This window comes from Zalophus californianus, chromosome 2, assembly GCF_009762305.2.
Source record: "Zalophus californianus isolate mZalCal1 chromosome 2, mZalCal1.pri.v2, whole genome shotgun sequence".
Lineage (NCBI taxonomy): Eukaryota > Metazoa > Chordata > Mammalia > Carnivora > Otariidae > Zalophus > Zalophus californianus.
The window spans coordinates 61,710,244-61,721,689 of record NC_045596.1 but is presented as its reverse complement, the minus strand read 5'-3'; positions in this window follow the sequence as shown (position 1 = coordinate 61,721,689).

Genomic DNA, 11,446 nt, shown 5'->3' with positions numbered 1-11,446 from the left:
CCTTTGCAGACTCCCCCCTGCCCCTCAGTGTGCCTTATGCTTTACTAGACCTGGGCTGGCCATCCCCCATGCAATGCCCCACATCCCGAACCTGTTCTTTTCCTTTCCTTTCACCCAAGTATTATCTATCTGTTCTATATTGCAGCCTTTTGCTTCATGATAACAGCTGGAAAAGTAACCTGTGTAAGAGTTTTAATGGTCTGATACTGTTAACCATTCCAAATAAAATAAATGCTTATTAGATGTATATGATTTCTCATTTTAGAGAAGTGGTTCTGACAGTAGCAACACTGGGCCAATTTAAAAAGAGGACACTTTAAGAAAGGAGGCCCATCAGTGTACTACTTATAATGCAACCCATTTCTCCTAAAATGGAGATCTTGATCTTCCCTTCTATTTCCATTCCAAACAGTAGTCTTGTTTTCCAGAACTACTTTGTAATTGCTGTCTCTGTGCTTGCACATCTTAGCCATCACACTGTGTTCTTTGCAGAATAAATAATATTATAAACCAGAGGCACTGCATGCAAAATCCCAAGGAGTCTGTTTGTGCAATACCTTCTAACATCCTAGAGAATGAACAAATTCAGTATTTAATGAGAGCTGAGAGAGTTTTCAAAGATGGGAGGTTTCCAAAATTTACGTCTCTGTCCTCTTAAAATGCAAATATACAAATGTCCAGTAAGAACTGGTTTTTTAAAAAGGAACATTGGTGTTTACGTGCGTTTTAATAAGTATTACCCATACTTTGCAGCTCCCTTCTCATTTAAGGGGCTGCAAATCATCTTAGAAACTGACCTACTTAATCTAAAATTCTGTCTGTAACTATGGTACAGTAACCAACGAAAGGAGATTATAAATTATTCTGTCAGAGCTTCCAGTTCATTCTGTCAGCTATAACGTCTGTAATCAGATCGTAGACTTTAATCCTATTTATCTCCAGCACAAAAAGACGGTATGTCTTACCAGTTAGACTATGGACTCATAACCAGACTTCCTAGATTTAAATCCTTCAGTCGGTTGGGAGGCTTAGGGAAAGTTGCTTAAACTCTCTGTGCCTCAGTTTCCTCACCTGCAAAATGGGAATAGTACCATTATCCACTCATGATTATTGTGAAGATGAATTAACATTGCAAGGCTCTTAGAATAGCATTGGCAGTCCTAGGGGTTAGTTACTGTCACACTAACTTTATAACCTCCACTGTCTCTTGGTTACCTCTGATGAAGACTCTTCCCTTGACCTAATCTTAACCAGCCTCCTATGAGCTCTCTACTGGACTAGGCCAGACCTTGGGTTTCCCTCTTTGTCCTTGGTAGAATCCAGTTTGAACAAGAATTCTGCTAAATCAGTTTACTGATATCTTAACCCCCTCCCCGGCCTGCCTATAGCCAGAATTCTATTGAACCTGCTAGCCAAGACTCCTCCTTAACCCATAATGTTTCCTCTTAGTAATTTTCCATCCATGGACTTCCCCACCTTCCTTGGCTTGCCCTTATTGGAGTCAGAGTTGAGTCAGATCTATCTCCTCAACTACAGAAGTCCGCTGAGGTAGCCCCCACTTGAGTAAAGTCTGCCTTGCCATCTCTAACAAGTGTCATGAACAATTTTTTCTTTAACACTGCCTTGTTTTTGTCTTTAAATAATCAATCATCCTTGTGCAGTGTGGGAGGAGAGACACATTTTTGAGATGGCTCTAGTATTTTACTTTGTCTCTAATAATTTAATCTAACTTGCTAATATTTAGGATTTGGTGGTGCAATGGTTACACAGGAGAGTTGAAAAGGAGCATGTGATTGCTGTGAGAATGAGAACAAGGGACAGCAGGAATTACCTCTGCCAGAAAGAAACTGGCATTATCATAAAAATAATTTTAATTTTAATAAGGTTTCCATTGATTCTGTTCTTTACCATGTGGTTACAAACTCACTTGTTGAGATGCATGAATAAGGAATATAATAGCTAAATCTCCCAACACGTCGTAAGAGCTTTGCTAAGGTTGACTGCCTCTACAGGAATGCTACCAGTTTCCCCCTAGATAGGTTCTATTCTATTATTCTGTAAGGAGCATGGAAAAACATTTCTTGACTGAAGGACTTTTCATGACCACACAGTTGTGGGAAAGTGCTAAAACCCAAATCATTCAGGTAGATACATACGTATTTACTGCTCTGTTAGTCCACTCCCCAAAGAATATCTCCAAGTGACAACAAATATTAAAAAGTCACATTGAAAAACTACATTGTTTAGTCTTTAGAAGAAAAATAGAGGGGATATGAGTCAGCATGTTAAATGTTGGGCTCTCTATTAAAACTTTTACAGACATACATAATGTTCCTAATCTTACCCTAAGCAAAGCATCTAGGAACCTATTCAGTAACTTCAAACAACACCTGTGGGGTTCTGTAGCTGCAGAGCCTAAGAAGGGGTTCTGATATGTATACTTTACCAAGGGAACGCTTTTTAGGAAAAACCTGAATGTAAGGAGGGGAAGGAGCAATATAGAAAAGAGCTGTGTAAGGATATGGTCCCAGGTAAAAGCTGGGAAAAATAGGAAAGAGTGGAAATGAGTCAGTCCTTGGTTACCCTTGGAGAAGGGAGGGTATAACCTCTCAGGGGTCTCCAGTGAAATAGCCCTACTTGGCCCAGGTCAGGTCTCTGGAGAAAGTCACAGCTCTAAGCTGTTAGCCAAGGCACTCGCAGCTGCTGAAGGATGGCTGCCCCAGCCTATGAAAGGCATCTGGGCTGGAAACATCTACCACCCTACTCCTCACTGTTCTTCAGTGATGCTTTTTAGCACATGACAGTAGGGACTTCGTTTTGTGCATGCTTCATATCCCTGGTACTTCTCACAGTGTCTAGCTATGGTAGGTTTTTAATAAACTGTTTCATTGATTTAAATTACATGGTGAGAACAGCCTATTGAATTTACAGAGCAATGACTGAAAAGAGTCATTTAAATTCAGATTTTATTTTGCACACTTGCTAGGTAACATTGTGGTGTTTTCCTTCATGCCCTTGTTCCCACCCCAGCTGCTTACATTTCACATTGCTCTCTGCGTATCAGTAAGAGAGGAAGGAAATGTGGTCTTGTGGTTGGAAGAGTAACTTGAGAACCCAGAGATTCTAGCGTGACCTCTCTTTTATTGGACATTCAAGTGAAGTCAGTGAACCTCTCAAAGCCTCCAGTTTTGGGAAGGGAGGTAGTAAATTCTTAAAATGGTCTGTTTACTTCAGATGAACTATATCTTTCGAATGTCTCTTCTTATGTTAACCCTTTTCACGTTATACGCCGTGAATGAGAACCATCTTAAACACCTTTCTACAGGAGAGAGGAGTCTAGAAGTTCTCATGTTTAGAGAACACATTCCTGGAAACTTAGAATCAGCTTACACACTCTGTGGTGGATAGAGAAGAGCTAAGATGAGCTTGTCTTTTATTATCCACCTTAATGCACCTGGGCAAACTGGCCTCATTCTGTATATACATAGAGGGTGGGCAGAGATCTGAGGGGTGAATCTGATAAGGTTACTGCCAAAGGGACGTTGCTTCCTCACTAGCAAGGGCCCTGGGCCTCTTTGACTCTGCTCTGGATTTTGTCCACCCTCCTCCTTAGACCTAGAGAAACTGATGACCAGTTTCTCCCTGTCTATAATCATCTGCCCATGCATACCTATAGAGTGGGGGCGACATCACATTTAAGAAAGTTCTAATTTTTTGAAGGAATGAAATAGGTTGGCCAAAATATCATGGTATCGAAATTATGTAACTGAAGGCCTTAAATCAGAGAAAATCGGGGAATAAGGGCCAATCAGAAAAATGCAAAGATCTTATTGCATAGGATGTATAAAGCCAAACACCAATGGAACTAATAGCCTAATTAAAAATGTTTGCTCGTAAATTAACATCTAGATTAAATTACGAATTAATAAAGGCTTTTATAACCACAAATTATGCCAGGTATTTAACTCACAAATAATCGTCTGGCTCCACCAGGAGTGAGGACTTAGGGGTGGAAACATAGAGGGCTTTGGAAACTGATTTACAGAGAGAATTTCTTTCTTTCTTTCTTTCTTTTTTAAAGATTTTATTTATTTATTAGCAAGAGAAGGGAGAGAGTGAGTGAGAGAGCGAGCGTACAAGCCAGGGAGAGAGGCAGAGGGAGAGGAAGAGGAAGAGGAAGAGGCAGACTCCCCGCGGAGCAGGGAGCCTGACGTGGGGCTGGATCCCAGGGCCCTGGGATCATGGCCTGAGCCGAAGGCAGCCGCTGAACCGCCCGAGCCACCCAGGCGCCCCTAGAGAGAGGATTTCTTTCTTTAAAAGATTTTATTTGTTTATTTGAGAGAGAGAGAGAGAGAAAGCACGAGAGGGAAGAGGGTCAGAGGGAGAAGCGGACTCCCTGCTGACCAGGGAGCCCGACGCGGGACTCGATCCCGGGACTCCAGGATCATGACCCGAGCCGAAGGCAGTCGCTTAACCAACCGAGCCACCCAGGCACCCCTCGAGGGAGTATTTCTGAAGTTGACTCTGCATGTGTGTGTTTTTTTATTACGAGTGTAAATGCCTCCATGTGTGAGGTGAGAGGGAAAGCTGGGTTCGGGGAGAAAGCTGGGTTCAGGGAGAAAGCTGGGTTCGGGGAGAAAGCTGGGTTCGGGGCGCCAGGGACGAATAAGCACAGGATACTTTGGAAGCAAGAAAACAGAGAGTTCATAGACCTCTAAGGATCACTCTTAAGTATTTCAAAAAATGTCCTACCCTGTTGTTTATTTTCCTCTCACAGACCCGGTAGAAATCAGATTCTCCTCTCTGGAAATTGATGCTCAGGGGAGGAAAACGAGAAATCCCATCATTATACGGTGTGAGGGTCCGATGGAGAATTCTACCTACCCCGTTATCATACCACGGTAGGGCTAGATGGCAAATGGGTGTGGGGCAAGGAAAACTGGTTTCTACTGGTTTCTCTCTTCTCAAGCATGAGAAGCTTACCCATTGAAAGATTTTGTTCCTTACATACATCACACCCAGTGTCCAAACCCTCTCCTTCTTTAGCCTCTAACCTGCCTCAGGTAGTTTCCTGCTAAGGATAGTTCTCAGGAATGGGTATAGAGATACCTGCAAACAAGTTGAGGACATTTGGGGTCATCACTGCTGTGTACATGGATGCTGGGGTAGAAGGGACATTAGGAAGAGAGAAAATACGGTAGAATCGTAGTAGTGCTCATCAGAATTGGCTTCCCTCTCGGTCTTGGGCACACAGAAACCCTTTTCAGCCTCCCTGGAACTTAAGGGGCCCATACACGAGCTCTGGCCGATGAATTGAGAGTGGGAATGATGTGTGTTATTTCTAGTCTCTAGCGGTTGAGAGCGCATATGTGTTCTCACTCTGGCTCATCCCCTGCTTCAGTGTTGCTGGAAGTCTTGTGTTTCAGGTGGAGTAGCTGCTGTAAGATAAAAGCAACCTGATTCCTAAGTCATCACTTGGAAGGGAGCTGCCCTGAAAAGCTACTGGACCCACGGTACACTTTGCATGAGTGAGTGAGTCGAGTGAGGGTTTAGGGTTTGTTTATGGCCGCAAATACAGAGCTTCTCCTGACTCATACAGAGAAAGATGAAGAAACAGATGCAAGGAGGTACCTCCGCCCAGCCCTGCTCTCCTCTTTCCAGACACACAAAGAAAACGTCTGTATTCTAGAAAAGGCAGAAAAAAATCTTCAGTGAAGGTGGACCTTAATATCTGTCTGCTTTTGTACTTTTATAGTAAGAATGTACTTCCTATGCAACTTTTAAAATAAAAAAAAGTTACCCAAAAAAGTCTTTAGGCAACTTTAAGAAGGCTTCATAATGAGGAATTTGGAAGACCTCCACATCCCTCAAAAATGTTTCCTCCATTTATAGAAAGATTTATTTGGGTCACCAAGTGCCCATTTTAAAAAATGACTCAGTGAGGCAACGTAAACAAAGTGAGTTCCTGGATCGGTATGATTTTGAATCACAAATGCTGGCTGATGCTGCCTGAAGTCACTCAGCCTCGGGTCAGCTTCATTTGGCAGGTTGTTGGTGTAGAACACCTAACTCCCTCCAGTTGGTCAACCCTGGCTTTTTGTTCTCTCACAACGACGAGCAACAAGACCCAAAACTTCTTAAGCAAAATGAAGTGGTTTACACCGATAAAGTGTATTTCCGGCTAGCAGCCTGAGACGCTTTGTGGGAGGGGTAGGATATAAAATAAGATCGTCCCTAATAAGTGCTCCTGACTTGTAAAAAAATAAAATAAAATGTGGGATGATCACTCTGTTGAGTAAAGCACAAGAAATTAGAGAAGCTAGTTTGAACGCATTGCATGGGACATCAGCTCACCGGACTCTGTGAAAATGACCTTCTTTAATACGGTGGGTGGCACTAGCGACTGAATACGACGATAAAATTGGCTTCATAAATTCTGCTTCACAACCTTGGCAGCACTATGAGGCCTAGAGGCAATACTCCCAAGTCTCCGCCTAAAAATACCTTCACAGACACTTCTATTTGTCAGTAAACATTGAAGAGAAAGAGGCCCAGATAGACGAGAAACCTGAGCTCTCCTTCCTCAGCTCTGCCCATTCAACTTCTCTCTCTCTGCTGCCAACGCTGAGTTCCCTCTTCCCCAAACGATGCAAACTTCTCTAATCAGTAAAGTATTCTCCTCAGTTGCTTAACTGCTCACACTTGGGTAGGAATAAAGTTCTCTCTGGGAGTTACCACAACCAGGAATTTTCCCTGTTAAGGCTTTTATCTCTACTTACAGAGCCATAAAGCTTTTTGACCCATTATAGGGATTTTTACACATCAATATTCGGAATGTTTGAGGGATAAAGGGCCCATGAAATCACACGGGATTATTAGTAGGGTGGCCCCAAAATGGGAGCTAATCAAGATCCCAGGGTGAAGGTCAAAAAAAAAAATATATATCACAGCTCTGCGGGTGCCTGGGTGGCTCAGTTGGTTGAGCGCTCAGCGTGGAGTCTGCTTGAAGATTCTCTCCCTCTGCCCCTCCCCCCACTCACGCACGGGGGCTCTCTCACTCTCTCTCAAATAAATAAAATAAATCTTTAAAAAAAAAAAGAAATCAGCCCTGTGAGTCTCTCCTCGAAACGCACCCTGCTCTCCCACACGAAGAGCTGACAGGCTTCCGGGAGGCCTGTCCCCAGGAATCCTTAGTAGTAGCCAAGTTTTCCCCCTACCCTGGACCCTGCCTTGCCCTTGTGGGGATCTCTCCAGAACACCCTTTCTTCTAGCTCCCGGGCCTCCCCTCTCTCAGCTGGCTGAGCAGGAGTTTGCACTGCCTTCCCTATTTCCAAATTTTAACATTTCTCCTGCCTATGTTCTTAAGAACTGAGATGCATAGTTTACTTTTTCTAGGAAATCTTATTTTATTTGCATTATGGAAATAGATTTTTATACTACTCTTTTCTGAAATTTTGGAATGCTCTGATTTAATAAGGAAATGCCCTAAATTACTCAGAATATAAAAGAATGAGATTGTTATATTTTTCAAAGCCTCATGTTAGCATCCATTATTAGAGGGCCCAGAATCCCCCAATTCCCCAGCCAAGTGCATATACATGTCATCACACCTTTTTCACATTAAAATTGATCCTAGTACCAATTCCAGCATGTATAGGGGTTCCCCACATGCCAACAAGCAATTCTGACACTACCTACCTGGAGATAGCATCAGACTCCACAGGCTAAGCCTTCAGTCCTTCTAAGTCTGCCCCTCCCACACATGCGCCAGCCGCAAGCCTAGGTGATTTTCTGTGCTTCTGATCCATGGCTACAGATTGGAGTTTCCCACAACCTTCTCCTTGAGTTCCATTAATTTGCTAGAGTGGTTCACAAAATTCAGAGAAACTTTTTACTTACCAGATCACAGGTTTGTTATAAAAGGATATAACCCAGGAATAGCCAGATGAAAGAGATGCACAGGGCAAGGTATGGGGAAAGGGCACAGAGCATCCATGCCCTCTCCAAGCACAATACTCGCTCCCCAAATACCTGTGTGTTCACCAACCCAGAAGCTCTCTGAACCCCCCATCCTTTGGGGGTTTTTTTTTGGAGACTTCCTTACATAAGCACAACTGATTAAATCATTAGCCACTGGAATGATTCAACTTCCAGCTCCTCTCATGGTGGTCACGGCTTGGAACTCAAAGTTCCACACCTCTAATCATATGATTGGTTCTCCTGGCAAGGAACTCCCTTCCTTCAATACTTTCCAGAAGTCACTTCATTAACATAACAAAAGACATCTTGATCCTTCTCAACCCTGAGGAACTGACAAGGGTTTGGGCAACTGTGAGCCAGGAACTGTGGAAGACCAAATACATATAAGAAATATATTTTGGCTATTCAGATGACCAAAATATAGTTCTTATAAGTCATAGTATCACACACATGTTGTGAAGACTATTTCATTAGGCCTGAGTAATTATAATGAAGTTAAACTGGTCTGAAAGTACAGACACTGTGACTCACTTGGTACTTAAATCCAATTCCAACTTACTTTGCTAAAACAAGTATTTGTTTTTATTCTCCATCTGTTTCTGTGTTACATCTTATTATCTCCAAAAATAATGTAAAACTTTTAGAAAAGCCTGCATAAAATTTCCATTGAGGAAAATGGATTTATTGCCTGTGTTGTAAAATTTGAACTAATTTGAGTAATAAATAATGATTCCTTCAAGTTTTCTAAGTATTTATTTTTGGAACTAAAATTCCAAAAATTAGATGGACTAATGGGTGTTTTTTTAATTTAAAATATCTGAAAAACATGACTACTTGATATAACCACCCTGATGATTTCCCTGTCACAACTTTACTTTGCTATGTTATTTGAGTAGCTTAAAACTTATGAATCTTGGGCAATATACAATATACTGTAGATGTTAAAAACAAGACAATAGGCCCAAAATGGAGTCACTTAATGCTAAGCCCCATGTCACCAAACTGACAATTATAGTTTCAGCTCTCCCAGAAATGGACTCTCAAACCAATCAATCAGAAATCACTTGTTAGGTAATCTGCCTGATAGACCCTGCCATCCCCTAAAGGAAAGTGAACTTGCCATAACCATTCGCTTTTTTGTCTAGTATAACTTTCTTGTTCCAACTCCCATCTGTCCATAAAAGTCTTTCATTTTGCACAGCTCCTCGGAGCTCCTTTCTGGATGCTCCTGACTTATGAATTATTGAATAAAGCCAGTAATGTTGTTGAAAACCGACCTCAGCGCCTCAGAGCCAAAATAAACCTCCAGGACAGAGTTTGGGATAAAGAGGAACAATAGCTCTTTATTGCTTTGCTGGGCAAAGGAGGCTGCAGCAGCCTTCGGCCTTCAAAAGCTGCAAGTCTGCCCAGAGCAAGGGGCTGGGTGTTTTATAAGGAAATACAGGAGCTAGCCAGTCTCGACTGGAATTATCTATGTGCTGCTGGCCTGGTTGGTTGTTTTCAGGGTGGTATGGAGTTCCTGAAACAAAAGGCTAAGAAGGGAGGAGGGGAGGTTTGCAGAAGAGAGGAAAAAGGTGACTTTAAAATCAAGCTTCAGGGCATCTGGGTGGCTCAGTCGCTAAGTGTCTGCCTTCAGCTCAGGTCATGATCCCGGGGGTCCTGGGATCGAGCCCCGCATTGGATTCCCTGCTCGGTGGGAAGCCTGCTTCTCCCTCTCCCACTCCCTCTGCTTGTGTTCCCTCTCTTGCTGTGTCTCTCTCTGTCAAATAAATAAATAAATTTTAAATTTAAAAATAAATAAATAAAAATTAAAAAATAAAATCAAGCTTCACGGAAGCATTAGTGCAGCCATTTTGATTTTTTGTTCAACCTTACGCTTTTAAGCGGTTTCAATTTCATCTTTAAAATGTATTCAGTTGAAATTTGTTTTTTAGCATAGGTTACACATTAGCCTATGTAGTGTCATTTATAACCAATACAACAAGAGCCTGTGTTATTAGAATATGTGGAGTCACCCAGAATAATAAACGGACTGATGCAGAAACTGGACCTGGCCTAAAATTCCGCACCCCCGCCAATATCACACGAATAATCCGAGGTGTGAACTAGGAGGTACAACAGAAGAAATGGGGTTTCTTGCCTCTATTTTCCTCTTTCATGGTGTGGGTGAGTGTTGAAGACCAATGAAATGGTCAAAAGGGAGACAGCAGGGGAGAAGCAAGAAGAAACATCGAAGTTGCAAAAAAATAAATTCAATAGCCAGTCCCTTAATAAATCATTATTAACGGTGCTCTCAACTATTGATTAACCAAACAAATGAAAGGGGAGGGAGTTCCTCTATTAGTCTGCTAGGGCTGCTAGAGCAAAGTACCACAGACTGGATGGCTTAACAACAGATCTTTTTCCTCTCACAGTTCTGGAGGTTAGAAGTCCGAGATCAAAGTGTTGGCAGGGCTGCTTTCTTCTTGAGGCCTCTCTCTTTGGTTTGTAAGATGGCTGCCTTCTCCCTGTGTCTTTATATCATCTTCCCTCTGTACATCTCTGTGTTCTAATTTCCTTTTCTTTTTTATTAAGCTTTTAATTTTAATTCCAGTATAGTGAACATAGAGTGTTCTATTCGTTTCAAGTGTACAATACAGTGATTCAACAATTCCATACATCACCCAGTGCTCATTGTGATAAGTGTACTCTCAGTCTCCTCCATCTATTTCACCCATCCCCCTATCCACCTCCCCTCTGGTAAGCATCAGTTTATTCTCTAGAGTTAAGAGCCTGTTTCTTGGTTTGTCTCTCTTTCTTTTTTCCTTTGCTCATTTGTTTTATTTCTTAAATTCCACATATGAGTGAAATCTTATGCTATATGTCTTTCCCTGACTGAACTTATTTTGTTCAGCATTATACTCTCTAGCTCCATCCATATCATTGCCAATGGCAAGATTTCATTCTTTTTATGGCTGAATAATATTCCATTGTGTATATGTGATATAGACATATCACACCTTCTTTATCCATTCATCTATCTACGGACACCTGGGCTGCTTCCACAGTTTGGCTATTGTAAATAATGCTGCAGGAAACATAGGGGTGCATGTATCCCTTTGAATTAGTGTTTTTGTATCCTTTGGGTAAATATCCAGTTGTGCAATTGCTAGATTGTAGGATAGGTCTATTTTTAAGTTTTTGAGGAAACTTCATACTGTTTTCCAGAGTGGCTGCACCAGTTTGCATTCCCACTAACAGTGCAAGAGGGTTTTTTTTTCCTAACACCCTCACCAACACTTGTTGTTTCCTGTGTTTTTTATTTTAGTCATTCTAACAGGTGTGAGGTGATATTTTATTGTAGTTCTAATTTACTTTTCTTAAAAGGGCACTAGTCATATTGGATTAGAACTCACTCTAATGTTCATTTTAACTTAGTCACCTATTTAAAGACCCTATCTTCAAATACAGTCACATTTTGAGGTTC